At 40.6% G+C, this 23,104-nt stretch overlaps 1 long non-coding RNA gene across 1 annotated transcript in view; it reads left to right on the top strand.

Moving 5' to 3' along the window:
* The window catches only part of LOC134737202 (uncharacterized), a 167,185-nt gene extending 164,224 nt beyond the window's left edge, over positions 1 to 2,961 (top strand). Inside the window, exon 4 of the long non-coding RNA XR_010121851.1 lies at positions 2,725 to 2,961. This is a non-coding gene — a long non-coding RNA (uncharacterized lncRNA). The remainder of the gene's footprint in view (positions 1 to 2,724) is intronic.
* The last annotated feature ends 20,143 nt before the right edge of the window (positions 2,962 to 23,104 follow it).

Here is a 23,104-nt window from a genome sequence, read left to right as displayed (position 1 = left end):
TGTCTGTCAAATCAGAATATTCTAAGGAAGCATGTCCCAGGGAGTATATATTTTAAAGCTCCCTAAATATACTTTATGGGCTGCCAGATTTGGGAATCACAGGATTATGTAGCTACCTAAATGAAGACACTTAAATGCGCCGAAAACTTCTCTTTCACCCATCCATTTATCCATCTATTCACCCATCCATCAACCAAACATGTGCCGGTACCTGATATTTGCTTCATGACCTGCTACTGCTGTGGTGGGCGCAAAGATAAATGATCAATGTTCTCAAAGAGTCAATAGTCTAAGAGAATGGATGAATAAAATATAAATAATAAAAGATGTGCTATGAAGTATGATGGAGGTCCAGAAAAGTATATACTTATTCCAGGTTGTGGCAGAAGACGCTGGAGAGGTTTCATTTTATATAATGGCATGAATTCCCCTTCAGATCCATCTCTAATTCAAGCTTCACCTACTTCTGACTGTTTGTGTTAGATACCAGTCCTATGGATTTCTATAGTTTTCTGGAATTACTTTTTACACACTACAGTAGAGTTATGTGGCTGCTTCCATGTTTTACTTAGAAGCTGAGAGCTTGATAAAAGTGAAGGCTGCATCTTAATCATCACCTTTTCCCCCACCTCCTAGCTAGGGTCTGGCTCTGCCTAAGCAGCTGCCATTGGTGTGCAATAAACATTGAAGAAGTTGGGTTGTTGCATTGGTTATGCAAAGAAGGGGGACAGTGGGTATAAGCCTGGGGTGGGGAGCAGGGCTGGGACCAATCATGGAACACCTAGAATTTGAATCAAGTTTGGGCTTTAGTTTTTAGGCAATGAGCCTAAGACTATTTTGGAAGCATCCTTTGTTCACAAAAAAGTTAGAAATGGCAAGAACTAGGGCAGTCTATCACAAAGTGTGGGAGAGGTAATTTTATATGTAAACTATTATAAATCACATTTGAGTTATGAAGTGAGACAATTATTCCCTTTGCAGTTTCATTTCATTCTGTCTAATTATTTCAGGGTGACATTCTGAATTGGGTGCTAGTATTTTAACACTTCTCTAACACCTTCTCTTTTTAAATTTTGTTTATTTTTAATTGACAAATAATAATTGTGTATATTTATGGGATACATTGGGCATGGAGGGTGGGTTATTCTGTGATGTCTTGACCTGTGTATACATTGTAACACTTCTCTAATACTTTCTAATCCAGTCGTCCCCAAACTTTTTGGCACCAGGAAACGGTTTCGTGCAAGACAATTTTTCCACAAATGGTTGAGGGATGATTTCAGGATGGAACTATTCCACCTCAGATCATCAGGCATTAGATTCTCATAAGAAGCATGCAACCTAGATCCCTCACATACACAGTTCACAATAGGGTTCATGGTTCTATGAGAATCTAATGCTGCCACTGATCTAACAGGAGGCAGAACTCAGCTGATAATGCTTGCTCACCTGCTACTCACCTCCTGCTGTGTTGCCCAGTTCCTAACAGGCCATAGACTGGTACCAGTCCATAGCCTGGGGCTTGAGGACCCCTGCTGTCTGACGTCTATACAGCAATAAAATTGCCTAATGATGCATTTCTCAGAATGTATACCCATCATTAAGTGACACATGGCTGCTTGTGTATTTTTATATATAGCTAAATGTGGCTAGATTAGATGTGATATCTCTTTGGATGCAGAGATAGGTGGGCAAGTTTCTAAAACACAAAACTAACTGTGTCTTTTCTCTGCTTAAGAACCTTCTATGACTCCCTGTTGTTCATAACTGGATAAATTCTAAGCTGCCTAACTTAGAATTCTAGCTTAGACATGTCTATGCCTGGCTGCTCCCAAAAGTTAGTCTCACATCCTGTCTCAAACATGGGGCTTCAATAAGAATGAACTTTTCCAAGGAGAATTTTATACTCTGCATGCTTCTAAAGGCTCAAGCCTGGAGACCCCCCTTCTCGCCTCCCTTACCCTTTTCACCAGGGCACCCTCTATTCACCCTTCCAGAGCCTCCTCCAGGGAGTCCTTTCCCAATGTCCACTTCCCAGCCTAAGCTTAATGCTATTTCTGTAGATACCCAGAAACACATCAACTATATGTACAGCTTACCCTAGTATGTCAAACTTATAGTTACTGCCTTAGAAGGGACTTTGAGCTTTTCATCTTTATTACTTGGGCTTCTGCTACTGTGTCAGGCAGATAGTTGACACTCAACAAATGTTTGTTTAGCCTAACTCAGCAGAACACATGGAGTAACCTGATTTTGCTGAGTCTGCAACATTTCTTGCATGCATCCCCTGTTTGCAGTCCCAATTACAGTCATTCTTTTTCAGTTTCCTTAACTTGTCACTCCCTTCCTCTGATAACTTTCGCCATACCTCTGTATAACATGGCCTACTTTTTGAAAAAGATTTTTTTACATTCACCTACATTTGTCTAAAATTTGTTTTTAAAAGAAACTTTGTATTACTACCATCATTGAAAACCTTCATCACTTGGCACAAAAGAAAGTTTAAAAAATACAACAAAAGACATTCTACTAAATTCTGGCTAGACAACCTTGCCTGCTCTAGTAGATGCACTGAGACCATTAATGAATCTTTCATCCCACCTTGTGTCATCCTCTTTGCTACATGACTTTGGGTCTCCCTAACTAACTAGGCAAGTTCCTGTCTCCATCTCTTGATTCTGAATTCAGCCATAACACTTGCTCTGCCCAATGTTGTTTTAGCAGATTTGACACATACAGAAGCATGAAAAACTCTTGTGTGACTGGGATAGCTCCTCTGCAATAAGAACATGCCTGGGATAATGTACTGAAAAGAAGTGAGAAATACGTGAAGCAGAGTCCAGTCATCCCAGCCAAGAACCAGCTGTGAATGTAACCGCATGACTTTGAGGCAAGTCCAGACCAAGAACAAAGAACCACTGGTCCTAAAGACAGACCTGCAGATTCCTGAGCTAAATAAAAGTTTATTGTTGAAAGGCACTGAGTTGTTTTTGTTTCCTACAGATATTAATGTGGCAATAGATAACTAATATACCTGCCAAGGCTCTGAGCCTGAGACATGTTTTCTCTTTGCTAAAATGATAGATTAGAACAGGGGTCCGCAAACCCCAGGCCACAGACTGGTACAGGTCTGTGGCCTATTAGGAATTGAGCCACCTAGCAGGAGTGGTGGGTGAGCCACCATTATCACCTGAGCTCTGCCTCCTGTCAGATCAGCAGAGGCATTAGATGCTCATAAGAGCATGAACCCTTTTGTAAACTGCATATGCAAAGAATCTAGGTTGTGTGCTCCTTATGAGAATCTAATCCTGATGATCCGAGGTGGAACAGTTTCATCTAGAAACCATCCCCCTTCCCTGCTTGGGGAAAAATTGTCTTCCACAAAACTGGTCCCTGGTGCCAAAAAGGTTGGGGACTGCTGTCACAGAGCATACTTACACAAACCTAGGTGGTATAGCCTGATACACACCTAGGCTATATGGTATAGACTATGGCTCCTAGGCTACAATCCTGTACAGCTTGTTACTATATTGAATGCTGTTGGGAATTGTAACACAACGGTATTTGTGTATCTAAACATACCTAAAAATAGAAAAGATATAGTAACAATAGGGTATTATCTTATGGGACCATTGTTATATATGCTGGCCATTGTGGACCAAAATATTTATAGCCTGTGACTATATACGTATATACAACATATATGTGTGTTTATATTTATATTTATAATACAGTTATTTACATATATTTTTCTCTACAAAAATTCCTGCCGGGTAGTTTTCCTGCTTCTGTTTGCAAACCTCCAGTGACAGGTGGCTTATTATTTGCAAATGAGCCTGTTACAGTCCTGACTGTAACTGGATGAAAAAGATAGACTTGAGCAGCACAAAACTGGAAATGGGGATTGTTGCAGTAAACCAGGTGAGGGACATGGAAGAGCCAAAAAGAGCAGGAAGAGTCCGGATGTAATGATAGAGAAGCGAACTCCTTTGGTTGATGCTAAGTGCCATAAAAATGTGAATTGTGTAAAACGTGAATTGTAAAGTGGTTGTGCTCACTTTAGAGCCCAAACTTACTGCATGAACAACTCCCAGACCACACAAGTATCTACTTTTCCTTTAAATGGACAAAGCAATGCTGACACCCAGTGGCTGGTTCAGATTACCCACAGCTCTCAGAGAGAGAGAATTCCCAAGGGAGATGAAAGTCAACTTGCTCAGCCCCGACCATCAGAGCAACCCAGGATCTTTAGCTGAAAGGACAAGTCTAAATGCAGCCAGTGATAGCCAGCCATGTGATGTGTTTGGCACCACATAAAGGATAGTTCCCAGTAAGTTTAATGCAGATAAAAGAGCCAAATTTAACCTGCAGATGAGAAAAGTATTGAACCAAAGTCAGCGCCTTGCGAAACAGAGACAAAAGCAATTACCCTGAGTTCCCCGGAGAACTCCCATCCAAAGCACCAATAAGAAATGAAATAGTTAAAGGTCAGTTTCTCAGTCAAATCAGTCCTCTGTTTTGTCATAACAGGGCAGGCTTTGTGCTTTGGTTGGAAGCCACTCAACTCCCATTCTGACACAGAGTCAGGATGTGATAAAACAACAAGGAACTTGACAAATTGAATGGACAAACTGATCCAAGGAGGGGAAATGAGTTTGCTAAGGCCTAAAAGCAAGCTAACGGCAGACAGGAAACACTAGTGTGCTTCCTGTCTGACCAGACTTAACAGCTGGAGCTCCAGTAGCCATCTTGGACCATGTGACAAGGGCCACAATCTTAGGATGGTAGAGAAGAAAGTAGAAGAGTGTGGTCATGAAAAAATTCATGGGGCTGTCATACCAAACTGGAGTGTTGATCAGATTTTTATGAACTCTTATCCATGCTCAAAATGTCAATTATCATCTGAATGTCATTTGATGCTGATCGTCTGTCTACTTGATGTCGCCATTTGAACATCACAGAGGAACATTCAGAACAAAACTCAGGATCTTCTCCCCACAAATTTGGTTTTCCTTCAGTGTCCCTAAATGAGACCACCATCCATTGCACAAACCAGAAGTAGAGGAGGCATCCTTGACTCCTTTCTTTTCCCTGACCCCCATAACTAAAAAATCACAAGGCTTGAAAACATGACTTTATCCCTTATATTAACATTCTTTTCATCATTGCTTCAATCCTCCCTGCTTTATCCATCGGACACATTTTGCTTGTTTGTTTATCACCTTTTTCCTCCGTACAAGAATGCCAGCTTCCATGCCTGCCCTACTTTGCATTCCGCTGCTCTTTCTTCAGATACTCTATTCTATTACAGTCTATTATTTTCTTCATACCTCTTATCTGCATCTGAAATGATGTGTATTTGTCTATGAGACTAGGGGTCTCATCTGTCTTGTCCATGGTTGTTGACTAATGTAGTGAGAAAAGAGCAGAGATTTTGTCTGTTTGCCTCACTATTGTATAACGAGCACTCAGAACTGTGCCTAGTACAAAGTAGGTGCTTAATGAATGCTTCTTGGTGAGCAAATATGAATAGAGATGCACATGTAATGTACATATCGTGCTTGGACAGTAGGAAGATCTGGCAAGGAGGTCCTGGGTTAGCAGTTACCTGGTTATAGACTACAAGTCAATTACCTGTGCCTTGTTATTTTTGTAGTCAATGGCTGTGAAAGCCAATGTTGTGTATCTGCCAAGGACTCGAAAAGGCAGTCTGAGGTTTGATATCGTCATCATCATCTGATGAAAAAATTATCAAACCTAGCTCTGACAGGGGAAGTAGGGTACCTGGTGGATGTTGTCTTAGGTCAACTTGGGCTGCCACTTTTATTTTCTGTTGCTTTCCCTAATAGCCAGCGTCTTTAAGGAAGATGGTTGACTACTTGTTCATGCCATAGTTTAGCTGGTTTTTGACTGAATCCATGAAAGAAAAGGAAGGAAGGAGGGAGGGAAGGAAAGCGATGGAAAAGGAAGGGAAGAAAGGAAGAAAGAGGAGACAGAGAGAGAGAGAGAGAGAGAGAGAGAGAATGAACCTGTTCTGTATAAAGTATTACAAGGGAAATAAAGAGAAGGTCTTTATACTTCCTCTTTTGTTCATTCCCTGACCCCACATTTGAATTCTTTATGTAACAGCCAGAATAATCCTTCCCTCTCCCTCTTTCCTCCTCTTATTCCATCTCTTTCTCTTTTCCTCCTTTCTTTTCTTATTGGCTTAATAAAATAAAGTGAATTTTTACTCCATAACAACTCAACATTAGTGTTCCTGGTTAGCAGGGGGCCACTCATGTAATTATCTAGCAGCCCCAACAGGGTACCTTTGTCTTGATACTCTGAGCTCTTTTAGGGCCTCAGAGAGTTCTACGAACCAGGAAAGAATAGGAAGGATCCTGCATGGAGTGTTTTTATAAGTCAAGTGCATGATCTCTGTAAAATATAATTTGTATAGTGTCCTACCCTGCGTAAAACTTGCAGTGGCTTCCAGCCACCTTAGAATAAAACTCAAATTCTTCACTGTGGCCTACAGGGTGCTGCATGATTGTTCTCGCTTGCCTTTTTAAAATTTTATTTTTAACTAACAAATGTTAATTATACATATTTATGGGGTACAATGTGATGTGATGTTTCAATACATGAACACATTGTGAAATGATCAAATTAGGTGGATCCATCATCTCAAATACTTATAGTTTCTTTGTGGTGAGAACATTTAAAATCCAGTCTTTTGAATTATTAACTGTAATTACCATGCTATGTAATAGACCACCAGAACCTTTTCCTCGTAACTGAAACTTCAACATCTCTCCTTTCCCTGCCCACAGCCCCCTGCCCCACCTCCAGCCTCTGGTAACCACTATTCTACTCTCTACTTCTTCTTTTTTATTTTTCTTTTTTACTTTAAGTTCTAGGATACATGTGCAGAATGTGCAGGTTTTTTACATAGGTATACATGTGCTATGGTCATTTGCTGCACCTATCAACCCGTCATCTATGTTTAAAGCCCCAAATGCATTAGGTATTTGTCCTAATGCTCTCCCTCCCCTTGTCTCCCACCCCCTGACAGGCCCCGGTGTGTGATGTTCCCCTCCCTATGTCCATGTGTTCTCATTGTTCGTCTCCCACTTATCAGTAATAACATGCAGTGTTTGGTTTTCTGTTCCTGTGTTAGTTTGCTGTCTACTCTCTACTTCTGGGTTCAACTTTTTTTAGATCCCACATACAAATGAGATCAGATCATGTGGTATTTTTCTCTCTGTGCCTAGCTCATTTCACTTGGCATGATGTCCTCTAGGTTCATTCATATTATCTCAAATGAAAGGATTTCCTGCTTTTTAAGGAGTAATAGTATGGCATTATGTGCATATACTGCATTTAAAAAATCCATTCATCTGTTGATAGGCACTTAGGTTGATTCCATATCTTGGCTATTGTGAATAATTCTGCAATGAATATAGGAGTGCAGATAACTCTTCAACATACTGATGGCATTTTCTTTGGATATATTCCCAAAAGTGGGATTGCTGGATCATATGGTAATTTTATTTTTAAATTTTTGAAGAGCCTTCATACTGTTTTCCAAAATGGCTGTACTAATTTACAATACTACCAACAGTGTGCAAGGGTTCCCTTTTCTCCACATCCTCATCAACACTTATCTTTCATATTTTTGATCATGGCTAATTTAACAGGCACGAGGTAATATCTCATTGTAGCTTTAATATGCATTTCTCTGATGATTAGAGATGTCGAACATTTTTTAATATATCTGTTGGCCATTCTTACATCTCCTTTTGAGAAATGTTTATTCAGCTTCTTTGCCCTTAAAATAGAGTTATTTGTTTTCCTGTTATTGAGTAGTTTGAGTTAATTGTATATTTTGGATATTAACTCCTTATCCAAAATTAACCTACACAACTGTGGCCAATTAATTTTCAACAAAGGTGCCAAGAACACACAACAGGGAAAGAACATTCTCTTCATTCCCTTTAGCTGGTAAAACTAAATATCCACATGCAGAATGAAAATTGATCCTCATCTCACCATGTATATAAGAATCAGCTCAAAATGAGTGAAAGACTTAAACTTAAGATCTGAAACTGTAAAACTACTGAAAGAAAACATAAGGGAAAAGCTCCATGACACTGGTTTGAGCAGAGATTTCTTATATATGACCCCAAAAGCACAGGCAACAAGAACAAAAATAGACAAATGGGATTGCCTCAAATTAAAAAGCTTCTGCACAGCAAAGGAAACAATCAACAGCGTGAAGAGACAGCCCACAGATTGGGAGAAAATGTTTGTAAATCATACATGGGATAAGGGCCTTGCCTACCTCTTCCATATCATTTCCCATCTTTTTTTCCATCTTCCTTCATTCAGCTCCAAGCCACACAGGCAGGCCTCTTTTTTTTTTTTTTTTTTTTTTTTTTTTCCTGTTCTTAACATCCTAAGCTTTTATCTGCCTTGGGGCCTCTGTGTTTGTTATCTCCTCTGCCTGGATGCCCCCAACTCAGCAATGTTGGCCGCTTCTCTTAATTTGGCTAGCTCAGCCCAGAGAAACTCTTCTTGCCTTCCCTATTTAATGTTTCCTTGCCCCTTCCTCAAAGACACTGTTATATTACATTCCATTATTTTCTTCATAGCTGTAATGACATCTGAAATTATAGGTATTTATTTATTCATGAGAGTAGAGACCTATTTTTATTGTGTATGATTGTCCATCCTTGTCGACCAGAAGGGGGTCTGGCACCTGGTAGGTGCTTAGTACATATCTACTGAGTACTTACTGTATGGCAAATATTCCTCTAAATATAGCACAGGCACTAACTCATCCGATTCTCACAACTCTGTAAGAGGACTACTATTATGATCCCCGTTTCATAGAAGAAACTGAAGCCCAGAGAGGCGAGGTAACTTATGTAGGGTTATACAGATAAGTTGAGAAGCAGAAATTCTAATTCCAGGGTCTACAACCACTGTACTATACTACTTCCAATCAGAATCCCAGTTTTGGAAAAGAATTGAGTATCATTTGATCATCTCACCACCACCAGATGCATAGATATGCTCTGTGACATTCCTTTTGAAGTTTCTTAACTTCTTGAACGCTCTGGTGGCAAAGTACCCACTTTCTCCAGGGTGGATCCACTCCGTTATGGTATGTTAGTATTCCCCTCATATTGGGATATACTCTGCCTCGTTATAGCTTCTCCCCCAGAGTTCTATTGCACCTGTTCAGCCCTCAAAAGGATCCAGCCCTCTGTGCCCCAAGGAAGCCCATCAGCAGTGACAGGGTTATTCTCCTGACCTTTCTCTCCTACAAGCTGAATAATGCCAGATTCTTCTGGGGTGTGGTTTATCTTTCTTTCTCTGCAAGGATATTCAAAGCCTCTGCTCAAGAAATATACTGGTGAATTCATTTTTTTTTTTTTTTTTTTTTTTTTTGCTCCTGGACCCCATTTGGGAGCTGTGAGCCAGACATGAATTAGTGGGGTTTCTAAGCCTATCTCAACTGATTTCCCTGAATCTCATCTCTTAGCCAGGGTGGTAACAAAAACCCATATGGCACAAAAGCAATTCCTTCTTGGGACTGTGGGGGCTGTTATCTGGTGCTCCTTGGATGATGCTATTAGCATTACTTACAGCTCCCATTCCTCCTTCACAGCCTGAAACCACGGGCATGGGAGAGGCTGATAAAGAAACTGGCTTATATATGCCTTTCCTTTCATTGCTGATATGCTTGTCCCTCGTGAGTTTCTTGCAGAATAACAGAATTGTAAAGTGAAGAGAAAAGTTATATCATTGGATTAGGGAAAATAGAGTTCCATTGTGAAGAACTGTCTGGGGGTTGCTGATTCAGGGTGTGAGGCGGGCTGCATTTACAGACAAAATATTTGTGCCTCCCCACCCCCTAAAAAAAAGGCAACTTGGTATAGAGGAGACTGGTTGACCTGTGCATAAATACCAGCTCTATTTATTTGAAATACTTTATCTCTCTGATCTTTAAAATAAGGAACTGTACCTATTTGAAACAACTGTTACGAGACTTAATTACACTTTGGTGTTTTGTGTGCCCTAAGTCCTCAATACACATTGGTTTAGATTCGTTGGACTTTACTGAGGTTTCTTTTACTTGCCAGAGGTTCATGTTTATGGGATTTAAATCTCTATCCCAGGCATCTGACTAAACTTGCTTACTAAATGAGGTGGTACCATAGAGAGGCAGAGGAATTTCCAGTAATGACAGTTAAATATGCCTGGTGATTACAGTTTTGTGGAATGTTTTCTCATGTGTGATTTCATTTCACCCCTGTGACAACCCTATTAGGTAAGGGTAATTATTTTACATTTCACACATGAGAAATCTAGGACACAGTGAAGTTATTTAACCTGTCCAATATCACAGGGTTAGGGAGGATTTGGTCACTATCGTAGCCCAGAAGACCTGGATCAGGGCCTTGCCTTGAACTCAGGTCATCTGATTTTAAACTCCATTCTGGCTTTCCTTTGAATCTTTTGCTGGACTTGTAGAACTTAGCCTTCTGTTATGCATCTCTGTATTTTCCAGGTTAGTGTCTAGTACACAAAAGGCACCAAATAGGCATTTGTAGAATTGAAGCAAGTTTTAGCAGCTATGGGTCAGACATGAATTTTGTAGGAATGAGCTTACTTAATAGTCCCAGTGTCCTAAATAAGACAACCTATAAATGAGTTCCCCCACACCCATCCTAGATCTTACAAAAGGTTATTCCTGCCTCCATTCTTAGCTTATTTCTGTCTTGGACTGGAACATTTGAAACTCCTACCATGAGAACAACTGTGAAAAAAAATGACTAGTCTGCAGAATCTGTGTTTATGTAAATAAAGGAAGAGAAATGTGAGCATCAGACATTGGCTTAGAAAAGTAGCATTTGGTAGTCGGGAGGGTGTAGGTTTGGAGATCAGTTTCTGATCCAAGCCATATGGATCTTGATAAACATAGATCTCTATGTATCCATTCCTGACTCTAAGGCAACCAACCCATTCCATATGTGGCGTGGCCAGCACTAGTGACAACAGACTTCCAGCCAAACCTTTAGCTTATTATCTCTCTTGACTCATCTCTTTTTTACCTTTCTAGCACCTGGCACCCTTACCTATTCCTAGCCTCTCCAGCTCCTGAACCCTTGCCTCCTCTTCCATTCATGGCCTCTTCCTTGGGTCTGACCCTAGGCAATACTTTTCTGGTTCTGACTTCTGCCTTCCTTTGCATATTAGGGTGAATCTTTTTTTTTTTTTTTCCTGGCTACCGTGAGAAACACACACCTTCATGAGAGTAATTTCCTCCATTTAGCCCTGTTTCTTCAAAAAGGAATCGACCTTGTAGAGACTTTGTTTCTAATGTGCAGTAACTCAATTCCTTCATGCCTCTATTTATTCTTACCTTCATTCAATCAACTAATACATGTCGATTATCACTTACTTGCTTCGCACACCAGTGCTGGTGTACCATGTGACTAGGTTCCAGTCCTTGCTCCATGGAGCCTGTCACACAGAAGGGGATATAGTGTAGCATGGTAGTTAAGAGCATGTGAATGGATATGGGTTCTAAAAATGGCTCTATTGCTCACTAGATGCATAACCTGTGTGCCTTTGGTCGAGATACTTAATCTCTCTGAGCTTATTTCTCCATATGTAAAATGAGAATATTGCCTAGTAGAATCATTGTACTATTAAGTAAAATTATCCATGTTAGATATTTAATACAGTGCCTGACACACGCTACACACTCAGTAGACATTGACTATCGTTTTATTAGTGAGGGACAGATAAATAAGATAATTAGAATGTAATGTTATCAATGATATAATAGGGAGCATCTTAGGCTAATAATAGGTCCTTATCCAGGTTTCAGAAGGTTTCTTGGAGGAAGTGATATCCTAGCTAATACCTTAAGGGTGAGCATGAGTTAGCCATGTTAAAGAAACATGGAACATTTCTGGGGAAGGGAACAGCATGTGCAAAGGCCTGGAAAAGAGAAACATCATGGCAACATACATGTAGTTCAGTAAGGCTAGATAAATGTTTGAGAGTAAGTGGTGAGAGATAAGGCCTGTGTCCTCCTTGCTTCCTTTTATTCTGCCTCTTTTGCTTCCCAGGCCATGACCCCATCTCATTACCCTACTTTTCCTCTTTGCACAGCTGTAATTTGCTAGGGGTAAAGGATGCTGAGTGGAAGTTGCTTCCCCTTGATGACTTACTTACATAATTGCTGATGCAGGTGCCCCATGGAAAACTTGGAGCCATATTCTATTTAGGGACATTTTAGCCTTACACAGCAGATCCAGCTACTATGATTTGCCTCATTACCTATTAAGAGGACATTTGCATGGACTTAAATGGTTTCCTCACCTTGTTCTTGAGACAGATTTTTCCATGACTGACCATTCGTCCAATAGCAGGCAAGCTGGAGAAGTGAGCAGGAGTTCACTGAGACCTGCTTTTAATTGGCTTCTGGTAGAAACACAGAATGTCAGGCTGGGAGACACTTTGTGGGTCATTTCTACTCTACTACATCATGGAAAACTATGAAAATTTCAATCCTAGACCCCAGAAATGATAAGGTATAGAAAAAAGCTGAGGCTAGTGAGAGTGATGGCAAATGATGTTAACAGGGAAAAAGTGGTTGCAAAGCTGTTAAAATCTGCCTCTCTGACCAACTGCCTCTGGGAAATACGTCTGCCTCTGCCCCAGCTTCATGCACTCCAGCAGACATTACTAGCAGATGGCAGCACTATTCTTTTGAGCCCAGACAGGGCCTCAGAATTCTTCCAAACATAGTGCTGCAGAGGTTCATGGCTGAGTATGTGGAGTTGGCACTTGTAATGAAACACACTAACCACCCTGAAAGCCTCTCTTTTTATATGCAGGGAATGTCAGACCCATCAAAGAGAAGTATTTTATCCAATGTAAACATGCACATTAATGGCAGACCTTAAGTTAGAGTATTTTGCTCCTGACTCAAATCCCTGAAAGAATTTCCTCTGTTTGAAAAGTATCATGAAGGCCAGTTAGATTATTCTTTCCAAAAAGTATGCTATCCTGCCACTCTCCTGCTGAGCATCCCTCAATAGCTTACCATTTCCAATGAAATAAAGTCTAAACATATCAGCAAATCATTCTACATTTTTCACATCTTGAGCCCAGCTCTAGTCAAAAGGGATCCCCACCCCTTTGTTTATGCCTTCTCATTCAACTCACATCCATGGGTCCTCCAAAGCTTGGGTCAAGCCTTTCAGCTTCTCTGAAACTGGCCAATTTCAATCCAGTTCATCTTCTTCCCCTAAACAATTCTAAGGATTACAGTTCAACCCACAATACTTATTGGCATTTTTGAGGTTTTAATGGTGGAAAATGACATATGGCCAATATTACTCTAGACTCCAGTTACCCTGGCCCACTATAAAAGAGCAAGCCACACCTAAAAGGTGACCTTTTAGTGTGATAGACCCTTCTTACCTGAAAACACAGCCCAGCTAGGATCCCAGAATCTCGGGACCAACTGATTAAAATTCCATTAGCTTGAGGTGTAGTGAGAAGGGGGCAGTGAGTGAGGAAGGGGGCTTAGAGAAATCTCCTTTTCCCTGAAGGCCTTCGGTTAACACACTTTATCCCTGCCCCCCGCCTTCTAATTACTACTTATGTTTTTTCCAATCTATTTGTAGGGCAGTATCTCATTAATTAATTGAATTAATTTGAATTAATTTAACAAACATCTCCTGTTTGTCAAGCACTATGTTTAGAGTTGGAAATACAAAAATAAACAAGACAAATATTCTTTTTTCATGGAGCTTATAATCAGGTTGGGGAGACAGATAAGATACAAGTAACAAATAATGCCTTTCTCATCTAGCATACTGTAGGGGGACACAGTACACAGTCAATAAACATTTGTTACCTTCCCTTATTCAATACCTATTTGGATTAGTATCTACAGGGTATACTTGATGGAGGTGTGTACACATTTATTCAAGTATATTTACTGAATGTTGAAGTATCCAGCAAGTATCTTAAATTAGATTCATAGAGGCAGTTAACAAAGATGGTCCAGGAGCATGGAATGCAGAATGATGTAGCCAGGAGTCAGTCCCATGCTTCTAAGTGCAACTACATTTAGAGTACTGCATTCCATGCTGGACTCCACACTGGAAAACTATGGACAGTGTCTGAGGGAAGGTAACCAGGTTGGTATGAAGTCTTTTCATGAAAACCTGAAAAACCTTTGAAGGAAGTAGAACTGTTTTGGAGAATAGTTTGAAACTTTGGTTGACAGGCAATGGTGCTGATATGGTTTGGTTGTGTCTCCACCCAAATCTCATCTTGAATTGTAGCTCCCATAAATCCCACATGTCATGGGAGGGACCTGGTGGGAGGTAATTGAATCATGGGGGTGGGTTTTTCCCATGCTATTCTCGTGATAGTGAATAAGTCTCATGAGATCAGATGGTTTTATAAAGGGGAGTTCCCCTGCACACACTCTCTTGCCTGCTGCCATGTAAGACATGCCTTTGCTCCTCACTTTCTGCCATGATTGTGAGGCCTCCCAAGCTATGTGGAACTGTGAGTCCATTAAATCTCTTTTTCTTTATAAATTACCCAGTCTTGGGTATTTCCTCATAGCAGTATGAGAACAAACTAATACTGGTGGTAATTGTTGGTTGTAAACATTTGAAGTGCTGCTATATGTAAACATGAATATTTTTTGTTTTCTGGGCATCCAAGAAGATGAAACTGGAATTAGCAAAAATGCCAAGAGGGAGACCTTAGTTTGATTTAAGTCATTCCCAAATGAGACACATGGTCTTGTATGGATGGAGGCTCCCTGACACTGGAAAAATTTAAGCGGAAGTTGCTGAGTTTATCGTGGGCATTCAAACATTAAAAAGGTAGGTGTTTTTCCCAGATTATCACCGATAACTATGTTAACTTTATATTTGATAATGATTTGTTATGAGGATCATTATTTTGTTTTATGGTTTAGAAAGCATTTTTATATAAATTATCTGATTTGATTTTCACAAAGACAAGTTTTGTACTACTCCAGTTTACAGTTGGGCAAACCGACTTCAGGAGTCCAATCATCGCTGTTCACAATGGAACCACGATATATGGCTTATGGCTCCACAAACAGCACTTTTTATTGTTTAAAAATGCTTAGACATGCTTGTTGATTCATCTTATAAATACAGAAATGACAGAATGCTGGCTGACAAATTCTTTGTGTCCTATATATCCTTGACTTTTCTCTTTTTTGAGAGGGTCACTGTTGCACACCTCTGATTTTCTGTTCCAACAACTATATGCTTGCTATTGTAATGCCTGTACATTTCTTGCTGCTTTTTGACTTTTTTCCACATTAAAAAATATATATGTATATGCATTTCATCTCCAGAAGTTACTAGGCATATTTACTGGTTGATCTAAGAGGTAGTACTTAAGGGGCCAAACATATGGAATTATTTACATCATGCCTAGAGAATTTCAACTTTGTGTTTCCTCCCATGATGTTACTCCAGTGTTTTCTTTATTCATTCTTCAAGGGTCAGCCTAAATCTTACCACTTCTTAGAAGCCTTCTGCAACCTTCTTAGGCTACAAAGTTTTAGACAGTTTTAGTATTTATTGTGTACCCTATTTATCTTGACTTGTATACATTCTATTCTCACATACATTTGTCAGTTACATATTCTTGCTGGAGAATAAAATCTTCAGTGGTGTGTTTTTCTCTTCTTTTATATACTCCAAATTTCTTGCCACAATGTTGAGCACCTAGGAATGTTGAATAACTACTTGAAGGTTTTTAGTGCACCCCCAGGGGCTTTAATTATTCTCATAGATAACATGTTAAAATGTATTTTCTGTTTGCCCTAAAGAAACAGAAACAGTATGTACCTTTGGCTCTAGGTCCTCATTATCTTAGGTTTGAATCTTGGCTCTGCTACTTTCTAGAACTGTGACCTTGAGATGGTTTCTTCACCCCTCTAAGCCTTAGCTGTAATGGGGATCATGATCGTATCTACATTTAAGGGACATCATGAAAGTTAAATGAAGGAAAGAAAAAAATTTTTTAGCATAGTGCCTGGCACATAGTTAATGCAGAATGAACGTTAGTAGTTATTGTGAGTGCTGTTGTTATTCTTACCACAGGATCTGTCAGATAAAATGACCTGGATTTGTTTAAATGATTTGGTGCTCTAACTCTAGGGATGTACACTAGTAAATCCAGAGACCTATTTTAGGTATGTATGTATACATTTGTATGCTTGTATTTTATTTATTTATTCCTTGCCTTGTCCTAAAAAGAATTTAAGGCAGCTTATTAACATGCACAGCATATACCAAAGTAAAATAAATTTTAAAATAAAAAATGGCACAATAGGAAAATCAAGAGAAAAGCAAAACTTAGAAATAAAGATAGTATATGAAATACATGCCACGAAATATTTTGCCCCTAATGGAGGTAGGCTACAAATCTAGTTTTAAATTTCTGAGAAGCAAAGAGTAACACAGGATTAATTACCCAACTTACAGTGCACAGGAGGTAGAAACAATCAAGCTGCTTATGGAAAGTGTTAGGATTCTTTGTAGTGGGATTAGAGAGGATTTTCCTGTGGCTCAGAGAGGAAGCTATGCAATGCAAAGAGCAAAATTCTTGTGGTGGTTTTCAAATTATCCACTTTTTTTTTTTGAGACACCTCTCTTTAAAGACGGAAATGTAGGCCGGGCGCGGTGGCTCACGCTTGTAATCCCAGCACTCTGGGAGGCCGAGGCGGGCGGATCATGAGGTCAGGAGATCGAGACCATGGTGAAACCCTGTCTCTACTAAAAATACAAAAAAATTAGCCAGGCGTGGTGGCGGGCGCCTGTAGTCCCAGCTCCTTGGAGAGGCTGAGGCAGGAGAATGGCATGAACCCGGGAGGTGGAGCTTGCAGTGAGCCGAGATTGTGCCACTGCACTCCAGCCTGGGCGACAGAGCGAGACTCCGTCTCAAAAAAAAAAAAAGACGGAAATGTAGGTTGCTAATTCTCCTCTCCTTAATTGTTGTACATCTGATGTTAGGACATAAAAGGGATTGTGGGTTCTTCTTATTCTCTCTCTGGGATCACTCACTCTGAAGGAAGCCATTTGCCATGTTGTAAGGATGCTCAAGCAGCTCTATGGAGAGGACCTTGTGTTGAGAGATTGAGGGCTCTAGTCAACAACCATGTGAGAGAATCATCTTCAAATAGGTCCCTCAGCCCCAGTTAGGTCTGCAAATGACTGCAACTTTCTTTGGTATCTTGACTATGAGAGACTCTGAGCCAGAGCCACCCAGCAGAGCTACTTCTGGATTCCCCACCCTCAGAAACTGGGGAGATAACACATGTTACCGTTGTTTTAAGCTGCTGAGTTTGGGGATAACTTGATATGTAGAAATAGATAACTATTACAATTCTCAACACTGCCCCACAGTGATCACAGTGAGGGATTTGATGAGGACACTCTTCACAGTGACCCTCAGTTTATGATGAGTGCAACTTATGTGCAAAATGGTCAGGCTTAAGCAGACCTAAAAAAGTCTGAGAGCTTACAATTTCATGATGGGAGAAAGACACACAGCCCATTAACCATAATGTCAGGAGGAATGGGTAAATCTAAATTAAGGCGTAAGTAACAAGCTATGGGAGCTTAGGAGGGAGCATTTAATGTTACTGAAGGTTTTATGAAAGAGGTGGTATTTGGGTTGGGTCTTGTAGGATGGCATATTAGAATTCCTTTAAGGAATTCTTCACTTAAGTTCCTCAAGAAACAGACTCTGAGATGAAGATTTGCATGTAAAGAATATATGGGGGACTATTTTTGGGAACGCCACCTGTGAGGCAGTGAGGAAGCAGGATTAGAAGTGGGTGTTAGCCTGCAGTTTAGTTGCAACAGAGGCCTCAGGCTATTCCATGGTGAATTCTAAAGTTAAGATGTTCCTTCAGAATTGTATGGAATTGAGACAAGGTGTTGGCTTTTAGCTTCCTGAATTGATTAGTTAATCAGATGTGAGCCGCTTCTTGAGAGGGGACATAACCCTGGGTGAGACAGTTTCATTTGGTTAACCACATTGCTAGACCATCAGCAGGTAGCATTCCTGGCCACTAAAGGTGTTAGTGCTTCAATCCTAAAGAAGGGTCAGCGTGGCACACTACGGCACACATTCTACTAGCTTAAGCTGAGTTTGCAATCATCACAGTTGGCATCAGCATCATCATCACCATCACCATCACCATCATTATTTATGGTGATGGCTCACAGATCTGAAAACACAGTAGATTGGGCTAGTTTTAAAGGATGGCTGAATTCTGAAGCTCAAACAATGTCATCAGTAATATACCTATGTCTTGGGACTCTATATGCCTTCCTATTGGCTTTATTCATATTCTCAGATTGGCACAACTGTAGGCTTACCTTCTGCCAAACTAGCATCTCAGTGGAAAGAGATCCCTTTACCAGAATTGCTAGCAACAGTCCTGGGCTGATGGTAATAGGCCTGCTGGGGTCACCTGCATATCTTTGAACAAATCACTATGGGTAGGTGAATATAGACTCTGACTGGCCAAGTGTGGATTATTTACCTATTCTGTAACCATTTCCACACAAGCCACATGGACTGAGTTGCATGAGAAGGGTAGATTGTCAAAGAAAACTTAGAGTTACTAATTTCATTACCCAAAGAGGGAGCAGGCAGATAGAAGTCCTCCACAGGTAGATGGGATGTCAATGGGAAATAAAGGGAGAGAAGGTCCTTCTAAGCCAAGGGACTAGCTTGAGGAATGACATGGAAATGTTAACGCATATGGCTTGTCAAGTGACTGGCAAATAGCATATACTTATGCATAAGCACATTCAATATGTAAAAATCTCTGTCTCCCCCAAAATACAGATATAGATCCATATTCCTTTAGTCGAGGGAAGAAGAATGTATTGTGAGTGATAAATTATGCAGATAATATTTCATAAGCACACAGAGTCCAACCACAAGAGACATCGTGCCCCCTGGGAAACATGCCTAAAAGACAATGGGCCAGGAGAAGGAAGGGGGCAGGAAGAGAGGAGTAGAATGAGGTCTGGCAGGTTTTGCTTGCAGCTGAGACAAGACTGAATGAGGCAACGATTTTCCCTGAGGCTATTCCTCATGACCAAAGTGGTGTGGATTGGCTGTGGCAGCCTGGGCGGTCAGCTCTGAGACAAATCATGACAGAGTGTGGACCTGATAGGAATTTATGTTGGTCTCTGAAGGGTGGCAGCTTTGTGATTATCAAGGCAGCTGGGAGTGAGTTGTTCAGCATATTCAAAAGTCACGGTGCCCAGGAGAGAGCACAGGGCAAGGAATCAGGAGACCATTGCTGGGCCACTCACATCTTGTAGGGATGTGGACCAGTCAGTCACCTCATCTGTAAAAAGACAGTGATGAACCCTCAGGAAGGCCCCTTTTAACTTGGTGTCTCTGGATATAAGGAGACACAGAATGGTATAATTTGATGGAGGAAAGGTGACTAGATATGGCAGTGGCATACCTTTCAGGGACAGTAAATGGAGGCCCCAAGGGGAAGGCATGGACATACAACAGGAAAGTTTGAGTTCAATTAAGTTACTGGTTTGTCAGGTAGTTTCTGATCTTGTTAAGAGAGGTCAAAGAGCCTTAACCACAGCATTGACTATACAGGAATAGAGCTAGAGGGAGAGACAGTTTGGTTGTGTTGCATCATTTGAAAAATAAGGAAAAAAATAAAGCCCCAGTTGGGTTATATTTTTTGTGGTTATATAAAAATATATTAGCAAAGCCAGGGTTTGCACTCAATCTTGTGACACTACCTTGCTTGATTTGAACATAATTTTCTCCACTAGGGGATCACGCAGTACCTACCAATCAAGTTAATTCATACTTCCTGAACTACAAGAAGTTATAGAAGAAAAATTAAAGGAAAAAAGTGTTATGTAGGCATATGTGAGGGATGTACAGAGAGTTCTGGGACAGGTGGAAGGTAGAATATGCCTGCATCAGGGAGATGTATTTAATTCACCCAAGTAACAAGACAGTGTGTTCCAAAGAAAGAACACCAGACACCAGCTTCCCAAAGCATTTTTCATGAAACATAAATCCTAAAGAAAATCCCTGGGCATTTGTAAAATAGGCTTACTTTATCTCACTCTGGGAAACTTACAAAGAACATTAAAGGCTCTGAGCTTGTTAAATGCTCTGATAAGTCCTGTAGTAAATAAACCTGCTTAACTCTGTTTAATCAAGTATCTCTTCAACATATTTGACTACTGAAATTCTTCCTAATTTTAATTTTTGTACCTAATACCTGTTAGCATCCTGTAGAAAATACTTTGAAAAGTGCTACAATAGATAAATTACATGAATTTGGGAATTTCTCTCTTAATGTCAGCTTCTCTCTATAAAGTTACATGATTAGATTAAGTGTTTGCCTTAATTCCCTCAAGATCCTTTGATTCTAATTATTGCACATTAGTGGCAGAATTAAAATTAGAACCAAGGAGATAGCTATGGTTTGAACGTGTCCCCCAAAATGCATGTGTAGAAAACTTAATCTTCAAAGTAACAGTGTTGGGAGGTGGGGCCTAATGGGAGGTGTTCAGGTCACAAGGGCTCTGCCCTTAAGAATTGATTAATTCCCATTATAAAAGGGCTTGAGGCTGGAAGTTCAGCCCATCCTTGCTCTCTCTCACCCTCTCTTTGCCCTTCTGTCAGAGCGTGACACAGCAAGATGGCCCTTGCCAGATGTGGTTCCTTGATCTTGGACTTTTTCAGCTTCCAGAACTCACACCAATCAATTTCTGCTCATTTTAAATTACTGAGAATGTGGTATTCTGTTAGAGCAGCACAAAAGTGGACTAAGGCCAGGCAGGGTGAGCTTCTCCAAGCTACCATTGTCTCTTGCCCGGACAACTGCAATAGTCTTGTTGTTGGTCTTCCACTTTCAGTCTCATCCTTCCCCAAGCCACCCACCAGACTTCAGCCAGAGAGAACTTCTAAAATGCAAATAAGGCCATCTCACATTGCTTCCACCCAACCTTCAATGTTCCCTCCAGCTTCCCATGCAGAGACCCTGAGACTTCACGTAATACCAGGAAGCCCTAGCTAAATATATCACTAGCCATCAATGCACAATGAAATAACACATTTTTAGGCCAAAATATAATTATTGTATAGTAGAAGTGGAGGACATCAGAAATAAAAGTTTCTTTAAACAAGGTGGATACCCAAAGTGCAGTTCACAGACCTTCTGAATCAGAATCTGCATTTTAACAAGACTATTTGTGTGAGCAATGGTTTGAGAGGCACTATCTTGAGGCTAAAGGGTTAGGGATTAAATGCATAGGCTTTAGAGTTAGGCCTGGCCTTGAGTTAGGACGTTGTGATCTTGGGCAAGTTCCTTAACATCTCTGAATCTGTTTCGTCATCTCTAAAATAGGCGATAAAAATACTAGTACCTAGCTCACAAATATATTGTGAAGATTAAATGATGAACTATTAGAAGCAGCTCCTATCACTGTGTTGGCATAGAACCCTTAATAAAAGTTCGATGAGTATATGGGGAAACAAGACCACAGAGCAGTGTTACTTGTGGTAGGGTCCAGCATGAGCATCACAGCCTAGGGGCAGAAACCTAGTAGGGTTGAGACAAGGGTAGGAAATAGGGTAAGATTGATGACCTCGTTCACCGAGCAGTTACTGAGTACTCATGATGGGCCAGGCCATTTGGAGTAGCTGGGGCTACAGTGCTGACCAAGGCACAGTACTTGCCCTCACGAAGCACACAGCCGGGCATGTCAGCAAGGCATCATCAATGAGGAGCATAAGTGAAACTGAAAATAGGCTTGGCCGTGCTTCCTCCTTGCTTGGCACGGATATCACTGTGGTAGAATTTCGATTCCAGCTGATCCTTCTCCTTGGCTCTTAGTTCTCCCAAGAATTTCTCCTTAGGGAATGAAAAAATAGCCCCATTTTCTGTTCCTCCTTAAGGTATTATTTTGTCCATTTGAAAGGAGAAAAAAACAAACACCCATCAGCTGTTTTGAATGGAAAATATCTTTTTTTCCCTCTCCTATGTAAACTATATTTTTTTCGGGACTTTGTGGGTCACTGAAACCTCAGGATTTGTTTATTTATCTCAGACTCTTAGGTGACCTCTTCAACTGCCGAGCAATCTTTCCTGTTTACACAGAGCTTGGCAGCCTCCAGGATGACTTTTCTAATAGAGATATCTCTCTCCTAGCCTTGCTGAGCTGGAGACCCTCCATGGGTAAGGCTTGAAGGGAAGTGAGGAGTGAGGCAAATGTAGGAATGATCTCATTGCTGAGTTTCCCTTGCCCTCTGCTGCCCTTCAAATTACCAAGTTCCATGGGTGTGCAGAAGACAGTGTCAGTGCAATACAGCATAGCCTAGCCAGTGTAAGGAAGGCTCAAGGAAACTGCTGGCTGGCTTTTATACTTTTGATTAAGTAGTAGCATTTGTATAGGAAAGCTTTGTTGGAATTTTCCAGGAAACATTTTTGGGAGAACAGGGACTTGTCAGTTGAAAATGCTCTCTCAGATGCCATCTGACTGTGTTGGTGGCAAGAAACATCTTTCTGAGAGAGGGGGAGGGAATAAAACTGTTTGTCTGAGAGAAAGGCCACCCCCAGGCCAGGGAAATAGAATTCAGTTTTAAGTGAAGCCACCTCGTAAATTATCTATCTGAGGACTTGTGATCAATTAACATTAGCAACGTGTTCTTATTCTGACAAAAGGTAACAAACACAGGGAGGATTGGACTCAGAGGCTGACCTGAGACACAGAGGCCTTTTGGAGTGGGAAGTCAGGGTTGTTGACTTTCCCGAGATAGGTAACACAGAATGTGTGCATGTCCTGTATAGTGTCTGCTCAGACATTTCCTTTCTTCCCTTTTTCCTTTTTTTCTAAACTTTAATTACCTTAAGTCTCTGGTTTGTCTTTTGTTTGGAAATGCTAAGGATATGAAATCCTTATTTGTATGATTTTAGCTGTGTGATTTGAGAACAAATGCTTAATCTTTTAAGTCT

The sequence above is a fragment of the Symphalangus syndactylus genome, chromosome 7 (genome assembly GCF_028878055.3).
Source record: "Symphalangus syndactylus isolate Jambi chromosome 7, NHGRI_mSymSyn1-v2.1_pri, whole genome shotgun sequence".
NCBI classification, from domain to species: domain Eukaryota; kingdom Metazoa; phylum Chordata; class Mammalia; order Primates; family Hylobatidae; genus Symphalangus; species Symphalangus syndactylus.
The sequence above is the reverse complement of the archived record's forward strand: the minus strand, read 5'-3'. Positions and strand labels throughout refer to the sequence as shown.